Below are 7,381 nucleotides of genomic sequence, written 5' to 3' on the forward strand. Positions count from 1 at the left end.
TGACCAAAATATACCAAAAAATTGTTAAATGACTTAAGTACCCACATGACATTAAAAACTGATCAAAATACACCGTATTAGGTAAAAAGACTAGAAAACCCTCGAGTCAAGCAAAATGATCGATATCATGGTTTAAAATTTCGGTTTCGGTAACCGTTTCGGACTCCCGAAAAACCGAACTTTCGGTTGAAATTTGGTACTCATTCGAAATTTCGGCAGAAATTTTGTAACGTTTTTTTTTTCTTAAAATAAAAAATGCATTTTCTCGAAATTTCGGACCGAAATTTGGTAAATGACGAAATACTTAATTTCGACAAAAACCGGTTTCGGTCCCCACCGAAATTTCGGATTTTTGTCGAAATTTTAAACCATGATCGAAATACCCCTATACCAGGTAAAAATGACAAAATACCCCTAGTCGTGCAAAATGACTAAAATATCCTTAGACATAAAAATGATCAAAATAACTTCATACAGGATAAAATGACTAGAATACCCCAATATCATGAAAAATTACTAAAATACCCCTAGATCAAGTAAAAATGACTCATGGCTCATAAAAAATGACTAAAAATACTATTATGAGATAAAAATGATAAAAATACGCCATATTAGATAAAATGACTAGAAATACCTCTATACCAGGTAAAAATGACAAAATACCCCCGAATCGTGCAAAATGACTAAAATACCCTTATAACATAAAAATGATCAAAATAACCTCATATAGGGTAAAATGACTAAAATACCCCAAGACCATGAAAAATTATCGAAATACCGCTATATCAAGTAAAAATGACCTATGGCTCATGAAAAATGACTAAAAATACCCTCATGAAATAAAATGATAAAAATACGCTATATTAGGTAAAATGACTAGAATACCCCCGGGTCATGCAAAATGACCGGAATACACCTATACCGGGTGAAAATGACCAAATACCCTGAGTCATGGAAAATGACTTAAACACCCTTATGACGTAAAAAATGATCAAAATACCCCCATATAGGGTAAAATGACTAGAATACCCCTGGATCATGAAAAATGGCTGCAATGCCCCTATATCAAGTATTTTAGGGCTTGTTGGTTCTGTTAGATTTCAAATTCAAATCCAAAAGAGCATCCAAACAAAAAAAAATTAATTTAGATTTGAAATCCAAATCTATACGTGGTCATCCAAACGACATTATTTATAAATTTGTGAATTTTAAAATTCTTGATTTCAAATTCATGGATTTTGGAAATCCAAATTCACTTTCAAATCCAAATCCAAGGTGTATCCAAACGGGCCCTTGAGGTAATCTGTAAATAAACTTGATTTAAAATAAAACTAAAAAAAATCCAAAAAAATATAAGAAACAAGGTAAAGGTGGTACCTCTTTTGAATATGAATGTATATGTATGCATTTTATAACGTTGTGAATTGTGGAGAAATGACTCCTCGACTTTTAAGCCTCCCACTTTAGATGTTGAAAATACAAGAATACTAGAAATAGAAGCCTTCCGTTGGTGAAAATACCCTTTGTTCTTTGAGATGATTTTTTGGGGCACAACCTATTTATGTTGCGTTCCATCACATGGACGGTTTGGATCATCCTATAGTCGGGTCCATAGGCCGTACAGTACTTTTTGAAAAAATAAGGGACTATAAGAGCTTACACCATATAAAATCTCTTAATTTGGTAGCAACAAAATATACCCTTTATCACTCCCACCAAGAAACTGACGCATTGACTGGGGGCCGAATTGATCATCGACACAACACAATGGGCTTACAGGGGCCCACCTTGGTACGAGCAGTTAAGATAATTGGGCCATGATCTTAACCGTCTGATCAGAAGCCTTGTACGCTTGAATGTATAGTGTTGTTCTTATTTTGTAAAATTTGCAGAGGCGCGATCATCTTATGAGTGTCAATGATGGGCCCAGCACTTAGGGGTATCAATGGGCTGAACCAATATCTTAATTGAGCCCAAACTTTACATAGTAATCATGCCAGGTTTGTGGATCCGACCCATTTACAACCGGAAAGAACAAAGTCCTCATGTTCATTTGGACACATCATCTTATCATCAGCTGCAATGCTCAAATGAGATTTCAAGAGACAGCATTCGACTCAAGAAGTCCCATTTTAAGAACAGTTGATTTATAGCGATGATAAACCCTAGCAGCGGCCCCCCATATAAACGGGCCCAATCACCATACATGTATGAATGGGTGTAACGTGGGTCCCAAGAAGAGGATGATAGGTTTGGCACTTTCCACTCAAAAAGCTTTTATATGGTGCTTTCTAGGGCTGCAACTCGGGTCGGGTGGGTGGGGTTTTGGAGAACCCAACCCTACCCGAGAAATATCTCGGGTCGGGTCGGGTCGGGTTTTTTTTTGGAAAACCCACGATTCCCAAACCCGGCCCTACCCATGATAAATCTCGGGTCGGGTCGGGTTTTTTCATGTTGACGCAATTTTTTAAGAAAAATTCTTGTTTGGCAAGGCAACTCAACTCATAGAAGCAAAATTACACTCACATTACACTTGAATCAAACAATGATGTAATTACACTCACATTACACTTGAATCAAACAATATTGTAATCAAACAATGTTGTAATTACAATCAAACAATGCTGAATCAAACACTTGAATCAACTCAACTCATAGAAGCAGAAATTACACTCACATACAATAACAGTGGGTGCGTGAGTTTTCACTTTTAACTCTTAACTAACAATAGAAAAAAATGTACATACTATAACTTATGTAAATCGGGTCGGGTCGGGTCGGGCCCCTTCAAACCCGGCTCGACCCGAGATTCATGCGGGCTTTTGAATGCTCAACCCGGCTCGACCCAAAACCCATGAAACTTGAACCCAACCCAGGCTATTTTCGGGTCGGGTTGATGCGGGTCGGGTAAAACCCGGCTCGAGTTGCAGCCCTAGTGCTTTCAGGTAGGTACGGTATTTTTAAAAAGAGGTTTGCTAAACTCAAGGGCATCCTTTAAAAAATGGCCTGAAAGGGCGCTCCAATTGGCTGCATTTCACCATTGTGCATTTAATACTCTTTTCAGCCCATTTTTTGCAAGGGCGTCCTTGAGTTTAGCATTCCTCTTTTTAAAAATACAGTACTGCCCCCCTTGTTCAAAGATTCAAACCATTCATATCTTGGGCCTGGCCCACATAAGACTTGCCCCGAATACCATATATATCCATAGGATGATCACAACACGATATGTAGAGTTAGACCTGGCAAAACCGACCCATGCCCGCGGGTCGACCCGACCCACCATCAAATTTGCGGGCACGGGTCCGGGTTTTAGTGGCCAGCCAAAATCAACCTGCGGGCCACCCAACCCGCAAAAACATGGGTTGGGCCGGGTCAACCCGCGGGTTTTATGCCTTTTCTTTTGTTTTTATTATTTCTTTAAAAAAACTAAAAAAGACCCAAAGTCTTTTATGCCTTTTACCGTGTCTTGTCGTTCTTTGTGAGTTCCTGTCCTTTAGTCGTTCTTCAAATGACTCATTTCCATGGAAAATAAGGATGTGGTTTCAATATTACAAGTTTTACTCGTCCTTCAAATGCCAATTCCATAGAAAATAAGGACGTTGTTTCTCCCTTTAAAAAAGAAAAAAAAGGACGTTGTTTCAATATTACAAGTGATTAGGATGGTATTGGAGCCAAATGTATTTTAGATAAAAGAAACATCTTTTTAGACAAATTTGTTTTCCTCGAAGTGATAATAAATTAAAAATGCTTTGAATTTGCGGGTGACACGCGGGTTGACCCGACCCACCCGCACTGGGCACGGGTCACATAAATTTTGACCCGCAAAAATGCGGGTCATTTCCTGACCCTACCCGTGTGACCCGCACCCGCATCACCTGCGGGTTGACCCGGCCCGGCCCACCCGTTTTCCAGGTCTGTGTAGGGTTAGAGGGTTATGTTGGATCATCCTATGGGAAGGTGTTTCGGCTATAACCTATTGAAGTTGGGGCCCAAGAAATGAATGGTTTGGATCAATGATCAATGTGGGCCGTACCGTATATTTTTAAAAATACGTACACAAACATCCCTCTATAAATGGATCTCGACCTTTTCTCAGCTTGTCTTAAAGAGGCGATAATGAAATGGTTAGAACTTGGAACCACTCGTTTACTGTGGGGTCAATGTATCTTTCGCACAAAACGTCCACAAATCCTAAATATCCGTGCCGACATGGTTCCAATTTTGGAAAATATGACTCGACCTGAAAATGAGTCCAACTAAACTCGAAACTCCAATCAAAACTAAAAGAACAAAAATTCTCTAGGCCATGTTTGGTCCCCATGAATAAATATTCCTTGGAATATTTGTGGGGCCACTTGTGAGAGATTGGCCTGAGATAGAGAGACATGGAAAGTGGGAGTGAGGGACGCATGGAAAGCTCCAGAAAATCAGTAAAAAAAGAGCTAATTCTAAGAGTTTTTTTTATGGGTAAGCTGGGGTTAGGTTGACCCCTACCAAACTCAACCTGTGTTTTTTAGCTCTTGCTATTGTATCATCTTTCTTTGTAGGAAAAATTACCAATGGGGGACACCAAAATACAAGAATTGTGAACGGGGGAGACAATTTTGAAAAATTGTTAAAGAGGGTTGATAATGTTGTAGATAATGATGAGAACAAAATGCAGAAACAGAACAGAAGAATTTGTTGGGCAAGGTACTTCCAGGAAGCTATCTTTAAGATAGTAATTTCCCACGTATAGATGCAGATGGACTCTTGAAATTCTATCTCCAGGATACAATGCCCAACACCAAGAATTTTAACAGGACCGCACTTCCTGTATTTTCACGAATCAGAACCCACTCAGAAAAAATTTAAACGTATAAAAAGAGAGAAGAAAATGATTGAAGAAGTAGATTCTTAGCAAACTTGGATCGAGTCTTTTTATAGACTTTGAATCGGTGCTAAGACACCCTTTCATGAAGAGACTCGCACCCTTCTAAAGAAGAGGCGTATCTCTTCAAATATAGCCGTTTAACAGTTTTGCTAAGAATATACTTCTTCAATCATTTTCTTAGTCATAATTCATCACTATAACATTCTAAAACAGAAGTTGTACAATTATAATGCAAGCCATAATTCATAGTATGTTTTAGATATCTCAAAACTCTACTAATTTCATTCCAATGTTCAATACTTGAATTACTAGTAAATATACTTAACATACCAACTGAACATGCAATGTCTGGTCTTGTATAATTCATGGCATATATTAAGCTACCAATAATTTTAGCATATTCCTTTTGATTTACAGGTGACCCAGTGTTGGGTACTAATTTACAGTGGGGATCAAAAGGAGTCTTACTAGGTTCGCAATCAAAATAATTAAACTTCCTTAATAATTTTTCAATATAATGAGACTGAGTTAAAATATATTTACCATCTTTTTTGATAATTTTAATTCTTAAAATAACATCAATAGGACCTAAGTCTTTAATGTCAAATATTTGAGTCAAATATCTCTTAGTCTCATTAATGCAGTCTATGTTGGAACCAAAAATCAATAAATCATCAACATATAGAGTAATTAACACTTTAAATCTTTTGTGCTCTTAGAAAAAACACAACTTTCTACTTTACTTCTGTTAAAACCAAAACTTTTAATCTCTTTTCTAAATTTCTTATATCACTGTCTAGGTGCTTGTTTAAGACCATAAAGAGATTTGTTTAGTTTGCATTCCTTATTTTCTTGACCTTTGAAAACATACCTTTCAGGCTGATGAATATAAATTTCCTCATCAAGATCTCCATTGAGAAACACGGTCTTGACATCCATTTGATGTACTTCATGATTGTAGATGGAAGCTATAGCAAACATAGTTCTAATAAAAGTAAATTTTGTAACAGGAGAAAATATTTTAAAATAATCTAATCCTTCCTTTTGACTATAACCCTTGGCTACTAACCTTGCTTTGTATTTTTCAATACTACCATCAGGTTTGAGTTTCTTTTTCAAAACCCACTTACAACCAATGGGTTTAGTATTAGGAGGAAGCTCCACAAGAGTCCATGTATTATTATTATTATTTATGGATTTGATCTCATCATCCATAGCTATTTTTCATAATTTGGAATCAGGTAAGGACATAGCTTCTTGAAATGATTTATGATCATTTTCTAATAAGAATGTAAACATTCCAAGTCCTAGATCTTTTTCAATCCTGCGTCTCCTACTTCTTCTCAATATAGGCTCAGAATCATTTTCTCCATTAACAGTATCATGCATATGAGATGAACCACTTTCATGAGTCGAATCATGTAAATTTTCAGAAATATGATCATGATTATCATTTTGTACTATGGAAGCATCATTGTAAACAATATCAGTATCAATTTCTAATTCACTTGATAGTTCTTTTTCTAATTCTAACTTATCAGCATCTTTAATAGTTAAATGTTCAAAGTAAATAGCATGAACAGATTCAATAACACTATTAGTTTTAAGATTAAGAAATCTAGAAGCTTTACTATGCACAGCATAACCCAAGAAAATAGATTTAACAGCTTTGCTACCTAACTTAGGTCTTTTAACAGTAGCATCTAACACATATGCAATACATTCCCAAATTTTGAAATAATCAATATTTGGTTTTCTACCCAAAAAAGGCGATTTATCATTATTCTTATGCAAAATTCTGTTATAAATATAACAAGATGTATATAAAGCTTCACGCCAAAAACTAAATGGAAGATTAGAATGTAAAAGTATAGCACTTACCATCTATAGTAAGGTTTTATTCTTTCTTTCTGCTACTCCATTTTGAGGGGGAGAATTACGAGCAGAAACTTCTCTAACAATACCATTTTGCTCACAAAAGGATATAAATTCATTAGAGAGAAATTCACCACCCCTATCTGATCTAATCATTTTAATTTTCTTTCCAGTTTTATTTTCAATCTCCTCTTTAAAGATTATAAATTTATCAAATGCTTCATCTTTAGTCTTTAGTAAATACACATGTATATTTTGAAAAGTCGTCTATAAAAGTTATAAAATAACGTTTGCCTCCTTTAGTTAATTTGTCTTTATTGTCACATAAATCTGTATGTATTAGTTCTAACAAAGATGTAGTTCTAGTGACAGATTTAAAAGGTACTTTAGTAATTTTTACTTGTGCATAACATTCACAAGTTTTGGTAGTTAAAACAGAACTAGATTTAGGAATTAAATCATGTGAAGCCATACGATTTAAAGCATTACTACCAATGTGTCCTAATCTATAATGCTAGATATACGTCATGTCATTTGCATCAATAATATAAGCAGAAATAGAAGCATTTTTATTAATATTAAGCAACTACATATTGTCCTTAGCATAGCCTTTCCCAACAAATGATAATTTCT

Source organism: Tasmannia lanceolata, unplaced genomic scaffold (genome assembly GCF_043159265.1).
Source record: "Tasmannia lanceolata isolate RefF3 unplaced genomic scaffold, GAP_Taslan_0.1 ptg000003l, whole genome shotgun sequence".
Taxonomy (NCBI): Eukaryota; Viridiplantae; Streptophyta; class Magnoliopsida; order Canellales; family Winteraceae; genus Tasmannia; species Tasmannia lanceolata.